The 24,766-nt window shown below is 52.5% G+C and overlaps 1 long non-coding RNA gene across 1 annotated transcript; it reads right to left on the bottom strand.

The window, feature by feature from the left end:
• Positions 1-2,092: 2,092 nt before the first annotated feature.
• On the bottom strand, positions 2,093-22,032 carry LOC137142271 (uncharacterized). The gene is made up of 2 exons (XR_010916874.1): positions 21,800-22,032; positions 2,093-3,646 (listed from the first exon to the last, which is right to left on the bottom strand). It is a non-coding gene; the product is annotated as an uncharacterized lncRNA (long non-coding RNA).
• Positions 22,033-24,766: the final 2,734 nt, after the last annotated feature.

The following is a 24,766-nucleotide window of genomic DNA, read 5'->3' as shown; positions in this document are numbered from 1 at the left end:
ATTTTTCTGCCCCTATGGCTTTGTGCCCTGGGTGGCTGCCCCGCCTGTCCCAACTTGTTACCGTCCTGCTTTTGCTCAAATTTTGGTGTATTTTTCCTTGCATTGTCATGCTTTTCCAGTGTTGCTTGGCGAATTATCTCTCTGTCTTTGGAGACGAAGTTGCCCACTGACTTTGCATTGTAGATAGCTCTTGGTAGAGCGGACTCTCTTAGCATTCTCAGTCAAGCGCCTGCGTCTTTCGTCCCTGTTACTAATCTGTCACAAATTAAAATTCACCTTTTAAGGTCGGATAATTGCGTGAGTCAGCCATTTTGTGCAATTTGGCAATATACTGATCTATTGTTTTTCCAGATTCTTGACTGCCCTTCTTGAAAAGGCACCTTTCATCTATGACATTTTTTGTGGGTTTAAAATGCTTTTGAAATGCTTTGAGGATTTTACCTGGGTCCACTTAGTCTGCTGCTGACGTATTCTGATGTTGTCAGAGCATGCAGCAACCTTTGCCCGTTACAGACTGTGGCTGCGCTTAGTTTGTTTTCCTTTTTATCCAGCCCTGTTGCAATTCTGTAGTTTTCCCATTGTGAGCTGAAGAATGCCCAGTTGCTAAACACATCCCCTTTCCTCTCTATCTGCTTGGGGCCAGGAATCTGGTAAGTCACCATGATTACTAGTTTCTCTTTGTTCTGGAGGTTTTCTTTTGCAGGATTCTTAGGATCTGATTTCATGTACCTGTGGGAGCCCGACGCCGTGTTCAGAGTTCAAAGATAAATGAGAGAAAGCCAAGACAGTGCAACATCCAGGCTTTATACTGCCTTCCACACATGCAGTCCTTTCTCATCAAGCACCCCCTGAAAAGTCTCCACGTTTCTAGACGTGCATAAACACGTCAGAGTGCCCCTGCTGGGAAACGTTCTACCAGACCGTTCAGAGCCTGATGGCCCAAGTGGCACATGTTTCTCTTCCTCTAACCTCAGCAGCATCCCAGGACCAGTGTCTGGCCTTATTGCAGTCTGATACGAGGTCGGGGCCTGTGATCTCTTTGGGATTAAACGAGGTAATGGGTGTGGCAGGGCAGGCAGGATGTCTCTGAGGCCAGCATGATGCTGTGATGTGGAGCTGAGGCGGCCACTGCAGGCCTTCCGATTGCTGTAAGATTCAGCACCGGTATCCTGCTCAGAGGTGGCCAGGGGGGCGCTAACCGAGCAATGGAGAGCGCTGAGGGAGATCCATGGGACCATGACCCTTCCAGGGTTAGACGGGCGAAGAGGGAGGGATCCCCAAGGAAATATTTGGTCCTCAGAGCCCACCCGGCGGAGATGCGGTTGTTCCCAGGCACTGGCGAGTTCTTGTGAGCAATGCCCCGGCTCTCTTGTCTGGGACATTTACCAGGAGGCTTCCTTGGCCTTATGAGAGTGACGGGCTTGTGCAGATTGCTCAGAGCAGAGGAGGGCTGAGCTGCTGTGATTATTGAACGTGGAGCCACCCTGACCTGCTGACAAAGGCAGAGTTATTTTTAAAAAGCAGCAAGTCAGCGGATTTGTCCTCAGCAGCTTCTGCCGCTGCTGCCGCTTGGGATAAATCAGCCCCGGGAAACTCTTATCATCCAGCTGAATAATGCAGGGGGAAGAGGCAGAAGGCACGAGACCCTCTGCGAACCTGTGTCCCTTCCACCTGCTTCCCAGCACGCCGGGGTCAGCACAGGCAGCAAAAGTGCACCGCAGCTGACCTCCCCCATAAGCTACTTTCCAGGGATCTCTTGACGTCTGCTCCTCTCAGGAGCAAGCGCCTCCTAAGCCAGTGCGGCACTGTCAGGAGAAGCCTCAGCCTGCTTTCCAGCGCTATTTATAGCCGGCGGGTCCCTCCTCCAACAGCCCCGTGCAGGGAGGGGTGGGGAGCACTCAGCACCTTCCAGGATCGGGGCTTGCCGCGTGTCTGACCGACAGGTCGCTCTGTCACCTGAGAAGAGGAGCACGGTCTTGGGGGCTAAAACATGGAGGGCCAGGTTTGCACTGGTGCAGGGGCAGCAGGTTGTGGGCTGGGGGTGGGGTGGGTCTGGCATGAGTGTTCTCCGATTAGTGCCACTGCTGCTTCAATGTTTCCTGTGAGGCTTTGCCAGGGCCCAGAATCGCTATGGTGCAATAACCCCCACCCCACTCCTCCTTTTTTCACCATCCCATCTCTGCCTCCCCCTGGGTCAGGCCCTGCAGCCAGGGCTCCTGCGGGGGTAGCATAGAACCGGAAGGGCTGGCTCTGCACCCGGGCCTGAGGTCCCCCTGAAATGGGGTTACACCTGCCCTGCAGCCCCATGGCGCCAGCCTCGTGGGCATAAAGGGGCCACAGGGCAGCAGTGACTAGGGCTGGGAGGCGGGAGAGTCAGATTCTGTTCCTGGCTCTGCCCCTGATTTGTTGTGGCCTGGGGCAAGCTGCTGTGCCTCAGTTTCCCCATCTGTGAAATGGGCCTAGTAAAATAATCACCCTCCTCTTACAAAGGCGGGAAACTGGGACGCCGCGACTTGCCCAAGGTCAGAGTAAATCAGTGTCAAAGCTTGGAAGAGAACCTTACCACAAAGCCCCTGTTTTAGTCACTAGACCGTACTCCCCTCCAAGAACCCAGGAGTCCTGACACCGACAGCCCCTGCTTTAGTCACTAACCCCTGCTCCCTCTGTAGCGAGGAAGCTTGTCTGTGAGACAGTAAAGAGCGATAGTGGAACTCCCGCAGGGTGAGTTCATTTCGAGCTGTGGACTGAACCATCCCTCCACCCGCCGACAGCCCCAAACATGGTTGAGTTTCATTTCTTGCGGGTCTCTGTGCGTTGCCAGTTCAGCAATGGAAAAACCCATCCCTATTTTTAGTGACTTTAGCTACTGGGGAACAATTGCCCCAGCCCTGGAGGCTGGCGGTCCCTGGCAGGTACAGTACGGGCAGTGGGATGGCCAGTTCCCCCTGCACTCTCTCACCACGGTGCCTGAAGGTACCCATCTCTGGAAGGGAAAAGAAAATTTGGTCACCATGGTCAGAGGTGGTGCTAATCCATTGGCAGCTCTAAGCAGGAATATATTTGGGACCTCCCTTGTCCCTCACACCTCCCCTAAGAATATTAATTGCATTATTCCCACAAACCAAAACACATCCAACACAACACACACTAATACACTTGTTCAAAAGTCCATGTTAAATAAGATGAACTGTAGTTGGGGGGTGGGATACTCCTTGAGCTGCATGGGGCTCTAAGCAATTGTTAGTTGGCTTATGCCTATGGACCATGCAGTCAGTCCTCAGGGCTGGATTGATGCTGATTGTGGAGGTGGGTTTTATTCTGAGGACGTCTGTCCCCCAGGCGTTTGCAGCCAGGTCCCAACTCTTCTTCGCCAATGGGGCTCCCCAGTAGCCACAAGACAGGACAACTTTTGTGTCATTACAGACTGGACACTTAGAAGTAGGGTCTGGTAAAAAGAGTTTCCACAGAACGGTTTCTCGTCGGAAAACGCAGTTTCATCAAAATCTAAACATCCCAGGCGCATGTGTCGATTCTGGCAAAGTTTTCAGTGGGGAGAAAGTCGAATCATTTTGACTTTCTCATTTCGTTTCAGTCTCGAGCCACAGGTCTCCTTACGGTCGGCTTTATTTTTCATCTTGTTTTCGCTCTGGTAAGATATTAAAGCCATTCATTTGAAGCATACATTATATTTATTATATAACAGATGAACAGTACACCCTCACTATAACAAACACCTTGGGATCCAAGCCATTTGTTCCTTATAGCCAGGGGTTTGTTATAGCAAAAGAGACCCGTGGGGAGTGGGAGAAAAAGTTCCTGCTCCTTCAGCCCCGCCGCACCAGCAGGGCTCAAGAGAGGATCCAGGGACTGGGTTCGTGATCGCCCACGGTTGGTTACTGTGAAGGGCGTTATAGCAAGGGTGTACTGTTTATTTAACAGTGTATTATTAAGTTTTGACATGATGGAAAGAAAACGATTAAATGTTTCCGAATTGACATTTTTTCAGAACATCCATTTCAAGGTACATTTCGGAAGAAAAACAACTTCTAAAACATTTGAATTTCCCACAGAACAGAAATTCCATTTTCCAACCTGCTCCGCTTAGAGGCGAAACGCTCGGCCTGCAGATTTCCATCTGATGTAGCATTTGTATGGCTTCATCTTAAAGCCTGGTGCCTGGTTCCCAGGCAGAGATCTTGTTACAAGCCCCCCCCGTATCACATTCACTCCTATGAGGACCCGGCTAGGACCACAAGAACTGCTTTATTTTTATTGCCTAGATGTGAATTAATACCTATTTCCTGAAGCTTTTATGATTTCCTTTCAAATGGCTGCTACATCAGGAGAGATATTATGTTACAATGAAGATCGGAAGCAAAGAAAGTATTCAGGCTTTGGATCCATTTGTCTCAATTTCCATTGCCCGTGGTGCCTTTCTCTTCTATTCAAGAGCTGTAACACCAGCTCCCATCCCCCCTTCAAACTTTCCCTCATTCCTCCTCCTGAATCCCTTGTATGGTTTCAACTGGATATGGGACTATTCACTTCTTCTTACTGCTTATATTACACTGGTGTCTGCCACAGGCCCAACTGAGACTGGAGCCCTATTGTGCTAGTCCCTGTACATACACAGTGAGGGATAGTCCCCTCCTCCAAAGAGTTTTACAGTCTTACCTGGCATGGCAGACAAAGGATCAGAGATGGGAAAAGGACACAGGGAGAGGAAATGACTTGCCCAAGGTCACCCAGCAGATTGGTGGCAGTGGTGGGAATAGAATTCAGGTCTTTTGACACCCAGTCCAAAGCCGTAGCCAAGGCCAAAAGCCATGTTGCAGTTCAGACTCAGGTACAGTCCTTTCCCTGAAGAGCTCATAGTCTAAAAAGACTGAGGTTGGGAGGCAAAACAGAGGCACGGGAAGATGAAATGACTTGCCCAAGGTCGCACAGCAGGAAAGTGCCAGAGTTGGGAAGAGAAAGTACATCTCCTGAGTGCCTAGATCACATTCCTAAACTGCTGGTTAGTGTGGCTGTGGCATGTTAAACAGCTGCTGCATTCCATCTCAGAGGTGGCTGCATTTCAGTGGTGGCAGAAGTGACTTTTTTGTAGCAAGGCACAGTCAGACTCAACAAGGATTTAGACAAATGGGATGGGGGAATGTGATAAAGGAGGTTTCGTATCAATGGAGTGACTTTTCAAAAGAAGAGGACGGTCTTGTGATGAAGGCAAGGGGCTGGAAATGCTGGGTTCAGTTCCCAGCTCTTCCACAGACTTCCTGCTTTATTCCTGAGTAGTTGCTTAGGTGGAATTTGGAAAGAAGCCTATGGTAGTCAATAGGATTTAACTCCAAATCCCAGCCTTCGTCTTCCAGCTCTTGATCTATAAAACAGGGGTAATTACACTTCCCTTGTCTGTCTTGTCTATTTAGATCATAAACACCTTGGGCAGGGCCTGTCTCTCGTTACGTGTTTGTATAGCACCTAGTGCAAGGGCCTCCTAATCTTGACTGGGGCCTCTGCGCACTGCTCTAATGCAAATAATAAGATTTGATATATTCCTTTTTTGGTTAACTGAGGTTCATCTACATGAGATATGGCTGTACACAGGAGTGACTCTTGGGATCCACAGGGTGGAAATTGCTCTACATGCATTTGCTATTCTGTATTATATTCTGATGAAATCATTATTTATGATGATATCCTTGGATATCAGGTGGAGAACCGTGTGAACACCACAGAGGCATTTCTGCGAACATCTGTACACTATACACTCTGAGTGGGTTTGTACCTTTTGTGTGTGCTCTTCCCTTGAATGTTCCAGCAACCCTGTTCACAGGCAGGGTTACTGGTGAATTTCAAATCAGTGATAATCACAGATACTCATCAGGAGTTTTATTTGCTATTTATTAGTCGCCAATTGGGTTTGCGCCCCGTTGTCATAGGTCTCTGTGCTCTGTTATTCCTTCCACTCCCCCGCCCTGCCTTTGCAGGACATAATATAATCACATATAATGTTCTATTGACTGACACAACTTTGTCCATTCCCCCCCCACCCCCAGAATTTTTCTGAAACTGGGCTCCTGTTACTCCCGCTGGAAACCCGATCATACAAGTTATCCTCTTCCATTCAGGAGGCAGCATCCGCGCCATCTGATCTCCGTATCCAATCAAAACAGCTCGAGTATCAAAGACCTATTTGTGATGTTGTTCATTGTTATTTCTATTAGGTTAATGCCCAGAGGCCCCTGTCAGGATCGGGGCCTCATTGTGCTGGGTGCAATGACCCCAGAACTTATCATCTAATTGTAACTAATGAGCTACTGACCAAAGCATGGGACTGAATTCCCAGCTGTACTAGGGCCCCTTGACATGCTTAGACAGTTTCAAGAGGCCTTAAGGTAGGTTTAAATGTCATTCACACCCATTTTAAGTCCCCCTTATGCTGCTAGAGCAGGGAAAAGGGACCTTAGCGGGGGGTATGTTTGCACTGCTCAGTTAACTGGGGTGATCAGCACTGAAGTCTGGGCACCTGAGTTAGCTTAGCCCCTGGGGGCGAGCAGCCCCAACGCAAAGCCCCACCACCTGTGCCAGACCCGAGTGGGTACAGCCCCACTGGCACTGTAGATGGCTGGGGGCACATCCAATGGTTCTTTGGATTGCACTAAGTTTCGCCACCCTGTGAATTCTTTCACAGCACACTGTGGAAGGATTTATCTATCCCTTCCTTGGCCTCCGGGCAGCCGCGCTCTTAGACTCTGATGCAGTAAAGTAAACCACGTCTGGCTGGCCTCACTGTAGATTTCTGTCCCCAGTCTCAGTTCCAGCAGGGTTCAAAGAGTGGAACCAACTCTGGCCAATGGCCTGGTCCCACTGTTGACATTAATGCCACGCTGACTGCGGACCCAGGAGGCAGCTGCAGGGCATGAGTCGTGAGAATCAGGCCCATAGCGTGCAGAAATGAGTTAGGTCCCAATTCAACAAGACAGCTAGGCACTAGCTTAGCTTTAAGCAGGTGACTGGTCCGGCAGAAATCAATAGGATGATCCATCACCTGCTTAAAGCCAGGCGTGTGCTCAAGTACACTGCTGAATGGAATAGTCTGCTGGAAGGGGGAGAATGTTGGGACCTGCCTGTGGGTGACGCACGGCAAGGAAAACCTTGCAGAATATTCAAGACAAACTGTCTGTCCGACCCGGTGGCTCTCCCATCCCATAGGCAGGCGCTGTGTGCTCCAGTTCTGTAACGGCAGTTGCCAAGCAGACAGTCCTCAGGAGGAAATCCTCTCTTAGGGGTTTCCTCACTTGACCACACATATGGCAATGCAGACTTCCCATCCCTTAGAGTAACTCTTACTGCACAGCTGACTTCCTCTCTGTGTGTGTCAGCGCCCAACCCAGTCCAACAAGGCATGTGAGAGGCACTAGAATCCAGGGAGCTAGCTGAAGATTTAAAGATTCCCTCCTTCACGTAGGAGTACACAGATTGCCAGACTGGACCAGACATGAGATCCATCATCCAGTCCAGGATCCCATCTCCAGACACTGGCCAGCACCAGCTGCTTCAGAGGAAGGCGCAAGAAACCCTTTAGAAGGCAGCTCTGGGATAACGTGCCCTGAAGAAATGTTTCCTCTGACCCTCATTAGTTAGAGGCCCTGATGCAAGAGAGTTGATAGCCCTTTCACATCTCTTGGGTTTTTAAAAAGTCCTTTCTGGTCTAACTCTGGATATCCTCATCATCCATACAGAGGTCGCTTCTTTACTGTGGATCCAGAAGACTGAAAGGATTCGTATATTTCCCCCCACATGCACTCTGCTTGTTACATTTAGAATTCAGGTCTTGCCAACTGTAGATAGTTGGTGAAGTTGTGGATTTCTGACACCACACATACCAGGCGGGTGAAACCTGATTGGTCGAGAAAAGAAAGGATTTTTCTTCAAAGGGTTTGGTTTTTTGTTTATTTGTGTTAATGCTTGTTTAACTCAAGCAACTACAGTTGGGAGGAAAGGCTCTTTGTCGAAGATTCGATAGTCCTGAGATTTCAGTTAAGGACCAAGGAAAGCTCCCTGTCTAGTTCTCTAGTTCTCCAAAGAGATTTCCAACAAATCCAAGGAAGATTTGCTGTTTCTGATTTCCTGGTGGGGGGAAGCCAACCCTTCCAAGGCTTCTGTAAATATCACACAGAAGCAGAAAAAGAACACATGCCCAAATTCTACCCGGTTATTTCTGTGACCTCCACCACCAGAGGATCAGAGCACCTCCCACACACGAACGTATTTATAAGCACAATCCCCACGAGGCGGGGCAGTGCTATAACCCTCATTTTACAGGTGAGGAACGAAGACACACAGGGGTTTGCCCACGGTCGTACAGGGAGTGAGAGACGGAGCTGAGAATTGAATCCAGCACACCCCAATCTCGGTGCACTGCCCAGATAACAAGACCCCCCATTGTCCCGGGAAGTTGTCTTTAAGTGGGGGGGGGGGGGGGAACTGGCCTCATAATTTCTCAGCACAAAGCCCTATATTTTCCAGAGTGATTTAGAGCCTGGCCCATCCTCCCCCTGACAAAGGCCACTCAGTACTTACAGGGCACGGGCAGCAAAATGAACATTGGCCCCACAGCAGGGCTGAAATCACTTGAAACTTATCAAAAAGCCAATGATTTTTCAGTGGCTTTGATTACATGAAACTCCCTCAATGAGGTAATGGAAAGAGCTCCCCCCGCAACCTCTAGCCAAACCCCACTCTGCAGCTCAGCGCGGCACCAGCTATTTATTTACCTTTCTCCCAAGCCAGCGACATGGGTAACGGTAACACCCCCGTGGATGCTGTCAGCCATCCGGCTTCACACAGGACTGCCCAGAGGCGAACACAGAACAGATCAGGGCGGAGGAAGGAATGCAAGGCTGAGCACAGACCCAGCCTTGCTGTGCGATCCGGGGCCCATGCCACGCAGCCCCCGCCCAGCGGGGCCAGTGCACAGTTCAGCTCTTTATGAGAGACCCAAACTAAACACTCCCCCCGGCCTCAGCAGCAGTAACAAGCCGTCGGAGCTCACTGGGGGACTGGCCGCCTTTGGCTCCGGTAAACTGGTGGAGCCAGGAAAAGGGGGAGCTGGGAATGCAGCTGACAGAGAGGACTCCGCAGGTGAGTGATTCCAGGAACTACCCAGCTAGCGGAGCCCTGCCAGACTGGCACACAGGCCATGGCTCGGTTTATGCGGCTGCTTTTGAGGCTGCTGCGGGACAGGCCTAGGAAAAGTGAGCAGGCTCCAGGAGGGGGATGCTGGCTCAGCAGATGTAAGCAGAGACAGTCTCACTGGAGTCCAGGGTGGATTGAGGCCGGGGCCTGCAGGTCTCCTGCAGATCTGAGTTCGGCTGTCTCGTTCTGTTGACACGCTTTTCATTTTCCCCAGGGGCCATTCTAGAGATGGGGCCGGACACCGCTGGGGTTTAGGACCGAACTTTGGATTCCATGTTTTGCAACTGGCTTATCTGAGATCCCAGCGGCCCCAAACTCCACATCTGGAAGCAGATGTGAATTCTGCAGCGCAGGGACACCCCTGGCATTTCAGATCAGCAATAGCCATGGATGCTAACTATCATGCAGGAGGGGAGAGGGCCTTTTGGCCCAGATCCTCAAAGGGATTTAAGAATGGAAGTTAGGAGCCTTTGAGGCGCTGGATCTTAGCTCTTCAATTCTGCCTCCTTAAGATGCCTTTCAGAGAGACATCTGAGACCTGATCCTCCTTGTACGTCAGGAGTAACTCTGCTGAAGTCAAGGAAGTAAAACTGGAGTTAGTGAGAGGGAAATCCAGCCCCTCTTGCTGGGAAGGCTGGGGAACTCTTGGAAGCTTTGGAGGCTGGGTTTTGATAAGCAATTGAAACGGAGATGTTTCCCTGAACCTTGTCTGGATTAACAATCTGCTCTGGAGATCACAGGCCAGTCAGCATTTCCTGGTTCTGGAATGATGGCACCTGAAGGTGGGACATTTGCATCCAACTCTGGTCCCAGACAGGAATCAGGATGGCAGAGGCAGGGTTTGAACATGAAAGGCAATGGAAGGAGAGACAAACCCAGCTTTTACAAACTTCCACTATCGAATCACAGGATTAGAGATAGGTAGGGCTGGAGGGGACCTCAAGAGATCAGCTAGTCCAGGCCCCCATGCTGCAGCCAGGTTCCTAACCTAGACCACAGGTTTGAGATCAACATTCTAGGCAACCTTCTAGACAGTGATCCAAACGGCTTCCCACTCCCTGCTACCAGAGAGCGCAGTAGCTTACATAGGAGAACATCAGAGCATCAAAGTTCGAGTCCCTGGTTGACTGGTTAAAGTTCTGGGGAAGGATGGTCTTGAGGTGAAAACACAGGCCTCAGTCCAGGGAATTTAGGTCAAAGCTAATGAAAAACCAGGGCTGCGGCGGCACAGCTGCCGTCCAAGCACACTGCGATCCTGGGTCCCCTTCCATTCGTGCTGGGGGAACTCCCCTGACCATGCTCACAGCAGCGGCGGAGGTGGGGGGTGGGGAGAACCCAGGCTCTTTGCCTGCTCTGCTAGACGGAGCACACCGCTGACTCCGGCCCCACCATGCACAACGCAGAGCGTGGCAGATGCAGCCCATCACATGGGAGGCTCCTTTGGGCTGCATCCAGCCCTGACATCTGCCCCTCCTGTTTTATTCACACACACCTGTCTCCTCTGTGAATTAGCTGCGTGTGCAGGCCCATGGCTCTGAGACAGGCCTGGCCCTGACTGAGTGCTCCCCTCAGGCTGTTGGGAGCTAAGGAACTGGAATCCTGGGTTATTTCTAACATTTCTCTCTCTTGGCAACAAAACCAGGTTTCCCTGGTGTTTCCTGCAGCCCAGGTGAACTGCAGGAGGGCCTCTCCCAAATGCTTTGTGCGTCTCCAGGGCCGTCCTTCCATTTCACTGATGGGAAAACTGAGGCACGGAGCGGGGAAGGTATTTACCACCCTCACACATGCAGCTGGGAATCCAGACTCACCCTCTCCTCTTCTAACCACAAGGCCAAATTCCCATTCTGCGAGTATTTCTGGTAAAGATAACATGAATCGATTCACAGATCAGACCAGAAGGGATGATCCAGTCTGACTTCCTGTATAGCCCAGCCCCTAGGACTGCCCTGAATTAATTCCAGTTTGAATGAGAGCAGATCTCTTAGAAAAACATCCTATCTTGATTTTAAAATTGCCAGTGATGGAGACTCTACCAGGACCCTGGTAAAGTCTGATTACCCTCCCCGGTAAAAACGTGAGCCTTGTTTACAGTCTGAATGTGACTTGCTTCAACTTCCAGCCAGTGGCTCTTGTTAGACCTATGTCTGCTAGGTTGACGAGCCCTCTGTTATTAAAGTTCCATTCCCATGCAGGTACTTAGAGACCGGGATCGAGTCACCCCTTAACCTTCTCTTTGTGAAACTCCATAGAGTGAACTCTATCACTGTAAGGCATGTTTCCCGATCCCGTAATCGTTCTCATGGGGTGGGTGACGTGGGCCAAGCCACCAGCATGCTGGCACCCTCTGGTCCTGGATACAACCAGGAGCACATGTACCTGGGCAGCATTCTCTTGCGAGCATCCTTTCCCGTGAATGAAGGAGGTGAGGATCCTTTCCTGCCCCTTGCTGCAGGGGTCAGACGCAGGCGGCATGGGGCAAGAACTGACGGAAGCCGAGGACACTGGTCAAGTTAAAAGCTTTTCCAACAGCTGATATCCTTGGGGTTCCCTTGTATCCGCTGTCACGCCAGCCCTCCTCCCTACCTAGCAGTGGAGTCAGTGAGGTGAGGAGTTCTCTAGCCCCACAGGTACTTGCAGGGGCTTATTGCTTGTATAAAGGGATTACTAAACTCCCCTTGGTGACCTCTAAATCAGGGCACCCCTCCTCTACACCTGATCTCTGCAACAGGGCATGCACTCTGGATCAGGCTGGCATCATTCTGGGCCCGTGGCCAGCCAGGCAGGCTAGAATTGGCTCCACGCAGCGCTCCTGCGAGCTGTGGCGACATTCTCCGCTTGCAGACAAGCAGCCTCGGACGTGAGCCCTGAGCAGCATCTTACGAGGTGAGCAATCGCTCTGCTCAAAGCCAGGTGGGTAAGGTGTGAGGCAGTGGGAGCGAGGGCACGGGAATCCCTGGGAAATGCCCCCCCCGATCTGGGGCAAACCCGGTGGTGCCAGCAGCTTTTGGAAAGCAAGGCTCAGTTCATAGATTATCCTGCAAACAGAGCCCTGCTCCCCAAGACCAGTGGTTCTCCACCTATTTACCGTTGTGGGTCGCACACGCAGCTCTCTGTGTGTTATGCGGGCTGCACCCACACAATATATAGACTCCCCGTCTGACCCGGCTCCCCGTATGGACCGGAGGATGTCACAAGGGCCGCAGCTGTGTGCTGATTGGGCCGCAAGCAGGCCGCGGGCTAAGAACCGCGGATACGGAGCCTCTCCTCCGGGAGCCTCCTGTATATATAGGACTCATTCCTCTAGCCACTTTGCATTTCCAAAGCGTGGTGCACACATTAATTAACCCCCCTCCCCCCCCCACGCTCCTGGGAGGCAGGGTGGAACGATTAGCCTCATTGCTTTAAAACTACAGATGAGGAAACTGGGACAGAGGTGAAGCAACTTGCCCAAGGCCATACGGCGAGTGATCGAGAGTAAAACTCCAGCGGGGTTGGCTCCCAGCCTCCTGCCCCGCACACACAGGTCTCAGGCTGGTGAGATCAACCGGCAGGCTCACCTTTCCCCATCCCCCACCCGCCGTGATACTGGAGGGCGAGCAGACGGGTGGGAATGGGAGGTTGGCATCACTGGCGTTGCCTGTGCCTCTGTAATCTTAGATCTCCTTTCTTCCAAGCAGGAGCAATAGACTTCTCCTGCTGGGACACACACACCTCTCAGCCTGGTTACTGTAGAAACGAAATGAGCGCTGGGATGGAATAGAATCCCAGAGCTAATTAAGGTAATTACAGCTTCACACCAGCTGCTCCTGAGGTCCAAGGACCTTCTGTAACTTGTGGAGAATATTGGCAGCTCGGGGGGACTTTTTAACTCTGTCTTCGCTCGCCTTGTCTGAACCCCAGGCAAAGGCAGCGGAGGAGCCCGAGGGCCAGGGCTCGCCTCCCTCTCCCCTGCTGTGCACGGAAGGGCCAGGAGTTAAGTGCAAAGGGCCATGCCTCGGTGGATTTCACTGGGCTCGCATGGGGTACGGTGTGCTGATGGCGCGCGGTCCCCCTTGCATCCTCCTGGAAACCCGAAGCTTCGGGATTGGGAAGCTGCAGGTCTGTCTTTGTTGTGAGAGCCTTGATTGGAAGCTCCCATCTGCGTCTGGCACACAACGGGTGATATCCTGGCTCCACTAACTCAATGGCAAATCTCCCCTTGATTTCATCCCAAACCCTTTCCTCCCCACCCCACTCCATTTACATACCAAGATGCCCTGATACCCCAGTGCTAGGTGCTTTGCAAATGCCTGAGAGAGGGCACAATACCTTACTACACTCATGAGAGGCCCAGCGTTGCTGCAGTTCTGTTCATTCATCCGTTGCCATGGTGGGAGCAGATGCTAATCCCGTGTCCATCTGGAAGCTGCGAACGGGCATGTACACGGCCCGTCCTACACCAGCATCTGTGATTATGTGAATTAATCACCGCTGCAACCAGCGCAGCGACTGACTGCCCTGGAAAGGCGACCGTCTGGGTGCACGTGCTGTCTGCGCAGAGATATATTTAGCACCGGCTGGAGGTCAGGGAGCTCCCGGGGCATGTGGTATACAGCAGCAGGGATTTTTGCACCAAGCTCCCAGACGTGAAGGCCTTTCCAGGAATCTCAGGAAAAATGACCTTAGCTATGCCCAGTCAAGACAAGCTCCAGCTGCTGGAGGTAGGTGAAGGGGAGAGGGGTGGAGTAAGCCAGCTCTGGAAGAGCAGGCTGGCCTGGTTAGAGAAGAGGAGCCCAGCTGGCCAGCCACAGGTCTGCAGCCAAGGTAAAGTTATGCTGGTGGAGATGGAACTCAAAGGCAATAGGAATAACAACAGTAGCACCTTTCATCTATAGATCTCAAAGCTCTTCACCATCTTTAATGTATTTATCCTCACAACAGCCAAGAGGCAACGCAAGGCCGGGCTATTATTGCCACTGCACAGATAGGAAACCTAGGCTAAGTGACTTGCCAAAGGTCATACAGGTAGTCAGTAGCAGAGCAGAGAATTGAATGCAGGGCTTCTAAGTGCTAGGCTAGTGCCCTAACCAATTGACCACCCTTCCTCACAGGATGACCCCTCTCCCCTTGCTATGTACCAAACCAAGCGTGCTCTGTCTGCACAGAGTGACAGTGAATAACAGATTGGTCAGTTTGCTGGCAATTCTCATAAATTGACACCCCCCAAAAATGGTTTAGGTCAAAAAACATCCCCCTTCTGTAGCGCTGAGCCGCTAATATATTTGCTTTTGTTCCCCTCGGCTCCCCCGGGGTCACAGCTTGGGCGGTGTGCATGGTCCTTGCCTGGCACCCTTCCTAGGGAAAGGCTTTCCCGTGTCCGACATTTAGTGCCAACCATGCCCAGTGGTTGAGCTGCCTTTGCTCTCTCCTGGCAGGCCCCAGAGTCCCCACCAATGAGAATGCTCTGACCCAACACTGGGAGTCCACAGCGAGGCCTCCTGCGGCTGCCCAGGCCCATGGAGGGCCATGGGAGGGGTGAGGTGATCTCTGGACCAGGGCCTGACATGGTCGAGGTTTTGCAGCCGTAGCCCAGGGATTTGGATTCTGGCTGGGAGTGGCCAAGGAGCAGGTGAATCCCAGGTGTGAGGTGGCTGCAGGCGCCTGGCGTTGCAGCAGGTGACACCAACCTCAGCCCCCTTGTGCTGGTTTCACGCAGCCCCAGTCTTGAGCGGCAGTGGGACAGGGGCTAGGGCTGTGCTAGAGAGGGGGCCGTGGGCAGTTCCTGGCTGCGAGGGCAGCCACTGTGCGAGCACAGCCCAGGCCCCGGCTGCAGCGCCCCGGCCGTCTGCGGCTTGGGCAAGGAGGCGCCCTGGGGTGTGGCGATGCTGTCATCCAGTTTCACTGCACCTAGGGCGGGAAGGCAGGCGGCCAGCCCCGCCGTGCCGGCACCACAGGGATCGGGGGGAGGGAGGCGGCAGTATCACCACACCCTGCCATGCCTCATCGCCGCCTTCACTTTCACTCACACCCATGAACACACCCCTATGCACACACGCACTCATACGCCCATACACACCCCTCTACATGCATGCATCCCCCATACACACACCTGTGCATACGTGCACCACCCCCCCCATACAAATCACACACATACATCATGCACACATCTCTATATGCACATGCATGCACACACATGTATGCACAAACACGCCACTTATATACATGCAGAGACACACAAAACTATACACAAGTGCACCACATACACACGCCACTTATGCGCACACACAGTTGTGCACACGTATGCTAGTATATAGACACACGATCTCTCACAAACCCCTCCCCTCTGTTTCTACTCCACCCCAAAGATTTTTTTTTAGAATCACAACAAATCCTGAACTTTCCATTAAACATTTTCTACCACCACCACAACAAGGCTACGCAGAGCCATGACCTCGGCACTGTTACCTCCATCCTCCACTCCCTACCGGCTCCCCATGTCTCGGTGGGCTGTCTCCACCGGAGCGAGAGTGTAAACCCAGCTCAAACAGATATATCTGATTGGGCTAGCAGGCTACAAATAAAAGTGCGACATGAGCAGGGGGGACTCTGTGCCCTATATTTGTCTGTAAAGCACCCAGCGCTCTCTGGGCTCCATCTAAATCTTCACCATCTCTTTAAGCCCCAGTTGTTAGCACATAATTCTCTGCAGCAATGAGACAACTTCCCATTCCAGTGTCTGCCCCAGTCAAACCGGAATTGGCTCAGCCTGGAGTGCCAGCTCTGGGCAACTCGTCCTGATCCTTTTTCCACTAGGGGCTGGTATTTGGGAACATGTAGCTCAATACCACTAACTGTCCTGTCACCTGACATGGGAATGAATATGTCCGACAGTGGAGGGGACAGTTCTGAGTCACCTCCCCATTTTACCCGTGGGGAAACAGAGGCACAGAGTGGTGACGTGACTCACCCAGCGAGTTAGTGGCAGAGGGTGGAATAGAATCCAGACCCCTCGACTCCCCGTCCGTTGCCTTATCCACTGTACAAAGCATCCCCTGCCAGCGTTTACCCCTCAAAACACTCATCCAATCGCAGCTGCTGCTGCCATTACTTCCCAACCTACACCGTGCCATTTTACATCCCTCTCCCTGCTTCCACAGCGCTCCTCAGACACGCAAGCGCCTGATTTTCAGCGCGGTGGACAGCTGCAACTCCAGCTGCAGTCTATGGGAGCTGTGGGGGTGCGGCCCCGCTGAAAAAATCAGGCCTCATCTAATTATGCCACCGAGCGCTCCTGGGAGGCAGGTAAATATTGTCCTCATTTCAGAGACAGGCAGAAGGAGACAATGTCAGAGCGAGATCCCTGAGGTTCCTGGTACTCCAACCTCTAGAAAGCACTTCCCCAATGCTTTGCCTATGCCCCTTTCTTCTGCCCCCCCCATTCCGCAAGGATCTCAGCTTGCTGCGTGATGGAGAAATCCCTCTGGGACAAAGGGAAAAAAAAAGGGGAGCTTTCCCACCCCTGCCCTGCTTGGGAACCTGCAATAGGTTCTCCCTGTACCCAAGACTCCACTAGCCTCCATGCTCTTCAGCAGATTGGGGGGCGGGGGTGTCTTGCTTTCTTATTCCAAATATTCAGTGCAGGGGGGTTTTCCATTTCTTTGTGCCAGTCTCCAGCTGGGGGGATCTTTGAGATGCTGGTGAGCCGGGCTTGGGAAGAAAGCAGGGCTGGATTTAGGGCCTGCTCCATGAGCGTGTGAACTGGGAAAGCGTGGGAGGATTGCCTGTGACTGCAATGGGCTTTGGAGCAGGCCCACAGTTAGGTCTAGAGGGCGGGTGAGGGTGGTGAGTGCTACACATGGCCCCAGCTTGCAGAGTTCAGTTCCAGCTCCGCAGGTCCCCCAAAGCCAGGCTCTGGAGTTTGGGCTATCAGGTAGCCACGAAGTTTGGACCTCGATTTCAGCCTCACCCAGAGCTGAGGGGTGCCCAGGCCTTGTGGGTTTGTTGTGGCATCCTCTCTGATAAGTGCTGGTGCTGGACACAGGCGCTCAAAAAGCAGAGCGGTTTCACTCGGCTCTGAACCGTGCCTCGCCCGGCTATGGCAAAGACCGGCTTTCACACTAAAATGCCAGACGAGCTTCCCCGAGCGCACTGATCCAGCCACTCTGGGTGTGGATGGACAAGCAAGACTCACATCCGACCGTGCCAGCATGGAATATGCTACCATGTGGGCACTTGGAGCTCTGTAATGGGGTCACATGTAGGCACATCGGGGCCAGCTGGTCTGTAGCTGAAGATGGAAGATCCCTCAGAGGGCCCCTAACGCCTACGACTCGCCCTGGCGGCAAAGTGCCAGGGGTTATCCAATGGACCAGTTGCATGCCTGGCGTCACAGGGAGGCAGCAGATTGGCCCAAGCATCTCTAGTCTGCTCTGTGCACAGTGAAATAACTAGACACATTTCTCTCTTTTCAGCCATGTCACCCGCAGGAGAAGGCGAGGGGAGGATTTGGCAGCCGGCAGAGGAATTCCCCAGGGGTCTATAACTCAGCATCGTGCAGGTTTGGGAAATGTTATTACCTAGCGGTCCCTTCCCACCAAACATGTTTTTGAGCTAATTCCCATCACCCTGCTGTGGGGAGAGCCAGGGGGATTGTGGCCAAACATATTTGTGCAGAGAATAAAACTGCCCATTGCATCACGGAGCTGAGCGCAGGGGCTGCAGTGTGTTTACTGGCCAGAGATCCTGGACATCTTGAAAGCAGGCCAGGAATCTGGAAAGAAACATTGTGTTCAGACCATGTGTGTGTGTGTGATTCATCTCTTACCATAATGCTAATATTTATTAGTGAGGCTTGTTATCTGGCTGGGAGGAAATGCAGCCTTTTGGAAAAATAAATTCCAAGGTGTCCCCGGCCAGCTGTCCCATCAGGCAGGAACAGTCCCTGCTTTTCAGCAAAGAAGCTGGCGTTTTTTCCCCTCGGTCCCTCCAAAATATCCCCTCCCGAGCCCATGGATTTCGCCTGAGTTAGAAATCACAGTCTCTGTTTTTAACTCCCCAGGTGTCCTTGTTTGCCCTGGAATGTTGGCAGGCGCCGTCCTGGTGGGGTGGGGCCGAGGGACAGATGGAGGCACACAGTGGTAATGGGGAAAGAGACAGGGGGACAGATGGACCATTGCATGCTCCTTCCCAGCAGGCCTGATTCTCAGCTGCGATATAGCCCTTTTGCACCACTCCGTGGGCACCAAGGGGCTGTAAAGTGCACGTCACCAGTTACGTGGGAATGCTGCCTCCCACGGTAGAGCCAGTAATTCCTCGGCTCTATCCCATCATACAGTCCCAACTTCCCTTTTCCTCAGTCTCCCTGGTGTAGAGGGTGTGGCAGGGCGAGGGCTTTGTGGCCAGTGCTCCTGCAACTCCCAACAGCTGGGCCTGCGCCTCAGGGCTACAGGAAGCTGGACGCAAGTTCGAGCAGCCCTCAGGCTGCTCTTATTTACACTGGAGGCTTGGACGGTCTGGGCAGTGCTGCATCCAGGCCCAGGGCTCATTCCAGGTGCTTTGCACGTAGCTGTGGCACCAGTTGGTTACGGTGTCTTTGAGAAGATCTTTAATTCAAGTCCCGATGCACCCGTGAAATCCACAGCCTGGTTCAGACCCTGGGCCACCTCAATCTGCTGAGCAATGTCTGATGGATCAGGGGAGCCAGGGACAGTATCCTGCTGAGCTTCCATGCAGCTCATCTTTGCCCAGCAGCCCAGCCAGTCATTTACACCAGTGCAGGGCCCCGATTCAGCAAAGCAGGTAAGCTGGACCTACCTTTAAGCACCTGCACAGCACGTGGATTACTCAGGTGTTTAAAATTAAGCATGTGGTCCAGTGCATTGTTGGATTGGGGCCTCGAAGTAAGTAGCAGGATTTTGCACCAGCGTTTCACTCCCTTCGCACCAGCGTAAAAGACTGCACAAGGCCCAGAGCAGTAATGGTTTGGGCCCAGTATCTCTGTAGTGAGGATAACTGTGCCGTGCTCCCACTGATTCTGTTCCCTCTCTGCACCAGGGAGTTTCAAGGTAACGAACAGCACTCTGGACTCCAGCAGGAGATGCCTCCATGTTCCAAACCAAAGGGCATTGGCAGTCCATGGTATTTCCCCACCTGTCCCGGGTGGGCACAAGGAAATGCAGAGCTACCGATGGAACCCTAGGGAACAGGCCGGCCCCACGTCTATCCTAGACAAGACAAAGATCTGCGAGGACGCGCCGTCCACTTTTCAGCTGGGGCAGGGTCCTTCCCTACAGTCTATCTACCACCTGATGCTTTGTCCTGACTAGATGCAGTAGGGTTTCCACAGCTTCCAAGGGGCGCTTCCAGAATCCAACAGAACTCAGTGTCAGTGTCAGATCCTGGGCCAAATCCTCAGCTGGTGCAAATCAGCACCATGGACTTCAGAGTGAGCACGACTGACCCCAGCTGAGCACTTTGCCAGTTCAGTCCAGATTTCCCTCATCTTGATCTGATTCCCCAACAGCTGGTTCTAACCCAGCCCACCTCCCACTACCCTCAGCACTTCCTCTCCCGCCATTCAGTCACTTGCAAATGATTCTCTCATTCCACTTTAGTCCCAGTCAGACAAGCAAACTACGTGTAGGCAGTATGGCCTAATGGCTAGATCACTAGCCTGCGACTCAGGAGACCTGGGTGCAATTCCTGGTTTGTCCGCTAGCCCGTTGAGTGTCCCACTTCCTCGCCCTGTGCCTCAGTTTCCCCATCTGTAAAATGGAATAATGATACTGACCTCCTATAAAAAGCGCTTTGAGATCTACTGATGATAAGAGCTGGATATTAATGTCTGATGATTATTCCTATTACAGTAGCACAACTGAGATCATAGCCGCATTGCGCTAGGCGCTGCACATACACAGCTTAAGAGACGGTCTCTGCCCCAGAAAGTTTACAGTCAACGTAGTCAAAATAGAAGAGGGGACTTGGCAAGGTCACCTGGCAGGTCAGAGCCAAGAATTGAACCCAGGTCTTCTAGTCCAGTGCGCTAGCCAAGGCCAGAAGCCATGTTGCAATTCAGGCTCAGTTACAACCATTTGCCACTGTTAATGCAATATCCTGATAGAGTATCTATTGGAATAGCACACAACACCTCAATGAACCAAATCCTGCTTGTGCTATGCAGACAGCCCAGGGCGGATTTTGCTCCAACTCCTGTTCCCGCCAATGACTTCCATTCCATTGGCGGGAACAGGAGTCAGCTGAAGCTCTAAGTGTGTGCGGGAAAGAATGGAAAAGTCTGCTGCGGAGAGCCCCCCCAAACTCCCCCCAAAGCTTCACTGCTCTGTCAGGGCTGCCAGGTGAGACGGAGAAGTGATCCTGCAAACCACATCAGAACTGGAGTGAGCAGGAGAACATGCATGTCCCGACTGGGAGCGATCAGCCCCATGGAGTGGGAAGAGAAGATAGTTTGGGGTCTGGGGTGGGGTGGCTGGAAATTCCCTGCCTTCCCCCTCCCCCAAATACATTAACGAGAGGGAGAGGGTGAGAAGACGGCTCTGAACTACTCCGCTGAGTTATTTCAGGCCATGTTTCCATCCAGAGCCTTGTACCGTGTCCGGGAGATGAAACCACGGGCAATTCCGAGTTTGCAGCCCTATGTGCAGCCAGGCTGGAGCAGGGAACTGAAGCACAATGGGGACAGCATAGCAGCACGCTGGGCTATTTATAACCGGCCGGGGCTGTGTGATGGCTCCTGCTGCGCCAGCAGCCACAGCTCCAGAGGTTATTTTTAGCAGGCTGCGGGGACTCACGGTGCTGTTTGCACAGGGGATTTGTGAGCAGAGCGGAGCGACACACAGGAGGCGTTTAAGGAGAATTCAGCAGGCCACACTCTCCCCGCCTGCTCTCCTCCCACCCGCGCTGGAGCAAGGAGAGCCCTGCCCTCCATAATTCAACCCTGCCTCCCGGCAGGACAGCAAAAGAGACGACCACGTAGGCCTCCATTTCATCACATCTCACAGGGCACCACTCAACCCCATGCACCTAGCTCCAGCGCTCCACCCGCTGGCATCCCCATAACTGAGTGAATCCCTATCCTGGCATGGGACTGGTATATTGCACTCTAGGCCCTGTGCCCCTACCTAGGCAGCTGTGTGTGGCTGTATTCCCCATGCCCGGGAGTTGACTCACCTGAGGCACCCCCCCCCCCTCACGGCTGGGCGTGACGGAGCAGCTCTTTCCTCTCTCGCACCCTCTGCCGACAGCTGCCTTTTCTCGCAACGGAGCCCTCTGGCCAGGTCACGTTTGAGTTCTGCCCCTTCCAGGCTAACAGGAAGCGCCACCGACAGTCCAGGGTCCATACATCTGGTCCTTGGCCCTGTGGTGCTTGCACCCTTCTCTCAGGGCTTTAAACCCTCCTTATCCCCTTGCATCAGTGGGGCTGGTTGGGGAAGCCAGGCCCACCCCTCACACCAGATTCCAGTCCAGGGACCCTAGGACAAGCAGCCAAGCTCTACGCCAGCGGACACCTTGCCACGGTCTCCCCAGATTCCTTCCTGTCATTAGCCTTTCTTCAGGCCTTTCCCCCTCTCCCTGGCTGGGCTCTTTGTCACGAACAGCACCTCACCTCTAGCGTCTCCCCGCAGGTCCAGTTCCTGCCCTTGTGTCCGGGTCAACCACAGGAGCTTGCTCCAGTCCTGCAGCTTCCAAGTATCTTCCCTCTCTGGGCTTCCTCCTCCCCTTACAGGGGCCTCCTAGTTCCCCACAGAGCTCTGCCACCCAGAGAGTGGCTGCACCATTCCCCTCTCTTTCCCTGAAGCCTCCTTCTGCTCCAGTCTTCTTTCTCTCTTCAGAGCACCATCCAGCTCCTCTCCAGCTGTGTTGCATCTTTAATTAGGCCTGGCCCACCCGCTGGTGCCAACCAGGTTAATTGGGCCCATGAACCCTTTCCCTACCTGTGCAGAGCAGCCATCCAATCACAGTGCCCATCACTCTCAGTATCACTATAGGGCCATATCCCTCGTGCCCTGGTGCCCAGGTCTTAGAGCACCTGTGTCCCTCCCATTCCTATATGTCCCTATCGCCAGCATCCCTGTGTGCCCATCTGGCTATGTGCCGCCTGCATACCCCGTATCTCTGTGTGCCCATATTCCCCATGTGCCTATACCATATATCTGCACACCTGTCTGTGTCTTGTGCCCTTGCGTGTGTAACTCCTATGTGCCCCCACATTCCCGGGTGTTACCCCCCACATCACTGTGTGATGCTCCCCCGGCCCCTGTATCCTTCTGTGCCCATTGCCATATGTGGCAGCCGCGAGCTGGAGGCATCAAGCTATAAACTCTTCCTGACCTGCTGAGCCAGAGGATGAGGATTTACAGCTGAGGGGGAATGAGCTCTGGCTGCTGTCTCTCTCCAGACAGGAAGACATTAGCCGAGCTGCGCTGTCTGCATTTCTAATAGGCCCCTCTCTCTCCCCAGCAGCTCCGAGTGCTCAGGCTGCAGGAAAATCCTTGCAGAGGAGACTTCGAGGAGCTTAGCTCTGCAGGCTTCTCTTGGATGGACAAAAATCAGCTTCAAGAGCCTGATCTTCGCAGGGCTCCCGGCCCCCGGCCTCTGCCCTGCCTGGGGCTGCTACCCCATAATGCAGGGGCAGGTGGACATCCTCATCCTCATTATCCCTGCCAGCTAGTGCGAAAGTGTGACCAGTACCTCTTCCCAGGCACATGTATTCAACTGGATCTCTGGCCCTCTCATATAAACACACCCCAGACACACGCGCACACACTCATTCCCTGCTGCACTCCCTTTTTCACCCCCACACACGTCTGCACGGACATATTCCTCTCAAGCACTTTCACCTAAAGACACATCCCCACTTTATTATTTATTATTACTCTATCTATCTATCTATCTATCTATCATCACTGTAGTATCATACTCCACACATTCACATATAAATACACACACCTTTCCAATTATACTCACAACACCTCTCTCTCTCTCTCTCTCTCACACACACACACACACACACACACACACATTTTCCATAAGAGTGAATGGGGTGAGCTGGGTACCTACAGACCAGTTAACCTGACATCGATCCCAGGGAAAATCATGGAAAGGCTGATATGGAATGCAATCAATAGATGTTTAAAAAATGGCAGCATAATTTATGCCAATCAACATGGTTTTCTGGAAAATAGGTCTCATCAAACAAACTTGCTATTTTTTTTTTCCAGAGATTACAAATTTGGTTGATGAAGGTAACTGTGTTGACATCATATCCTTAGAAGGCATAGGATTTAATGGCCCATGACATTATGATTAAAAAATCAGCCCTGTACTAATTCAATGTAGCCCATGTGCACTGGATAAAAAACTGGCTAACTGATAGATCTTGAATGGGGCACAAATCTCCAGTGGGGTATCTCTAGTAGAGTCCCAGGGGGATTTGTCCTCAGACTACTGCTATTCACTATTCATCTGTGAGCTGGAAGAATATATAAAAGCACTGCTGGTAAGGTCTGCAAATGACACAAAAACTGGTGGAGTGATAAATAATGATAGGGGAAAGGTCAGTTACTAAGGCCAACCTGGATTGTTAAGTCAGGTGGGTTTTAACAGAGCCAAATGCAAGATCCGATGTTTAGGAACCAACGGTGGACTTTGTATCCTGGAATGCAGTGACACTGGAAAGGACTTTGGGTTTGTGATAGTTAGCCAATCGAATATGAGCTCCCCAGTGCTGGGTTGTAACTAAGAGGCCTGTTCTTTGGCTGGGAACATCAAGCAGGAGTAGGGAGATGGTGTTACCTCTTCTGTATATGGCATCAGTGAGGCCATTACTGGATCTGGTGTCCAGCTGTTGTGTCAATGCCTCCAAAGAGATATCGACACACTGGAAAGGGCTCTGCGGTCTAGGAAACCTGCCTTCCAGCGAGAGACTGCAGAAGCTCAGTCTGTTTAGTCTACCCGGGAGAGGGTCAAAGAGTGACTTGATCACCATCCACAAGTACCTGCATGGGGAAGTGATTTCTGATGGTGGACAGTTCTTTAATCCAGCAGAAAAGGGCAGAATGAGATCCGGAGGCTAAAAGTTGAAGCTAGACAAATTCCTAATCGAGTGCACATTTTGTGATTCACATTGCATGGAGCTTTCCCCACGCACATACCCACCTCTTCCCACTCACTTCCACCTCCGGCTATGCCTGCCCCTGCACACGCACTCACTCACACATACCCCCTCCGGCCCCCTCGGCTCAGCGCTTTCAATCACCCCCACGCTGCTTCCCCTCTTCTCCTGGCTGTGACATGCTGGTCAGGCTGGGTTGCAGATTAATTAGCTCCGGGCCCTGTGGCAGATGCACTGTCCAGATGGGCGAAGTGCCTCTGTTTGTTCCCACTTCCCCAGGAAGCTGCACTTGCCCTTAGAGCCGTCCCTGCTATTTGCAAAAAAAAAAAGCATCTCGAGCAGCCTGGGAATGTTTCCAGCCCAGCTGCCCTCTCCACCTGCGCAGCGTTGCCGATTGCTCTGGGGAGACCTGGGGCCAGGAAGGCTCAATTCCCTGCATCTGAGCGGGGTGAGTCCACT

Source organism: Emydura macquarii, unplaced genomic scaffold, assembly GCF_026122565.2.
Source record: "Emydura macquarii macquarii isolate MOO-44397 ecotype Brisbane River unplaced genomic scaffold, CSIRO-AGI_Emac_v2 contig_3220, whole genome shotgun sequence".
Taxonomy (NCBI): Eukaryota; Metazoa; Chordata; order Testudines; family Chelidae; genus Emydura; species Emydura macquarii.
Note: the sequence above shows the minus strand (reverse complement) of the source record. Positions and strands in the feature narration are given on the sequence as shown.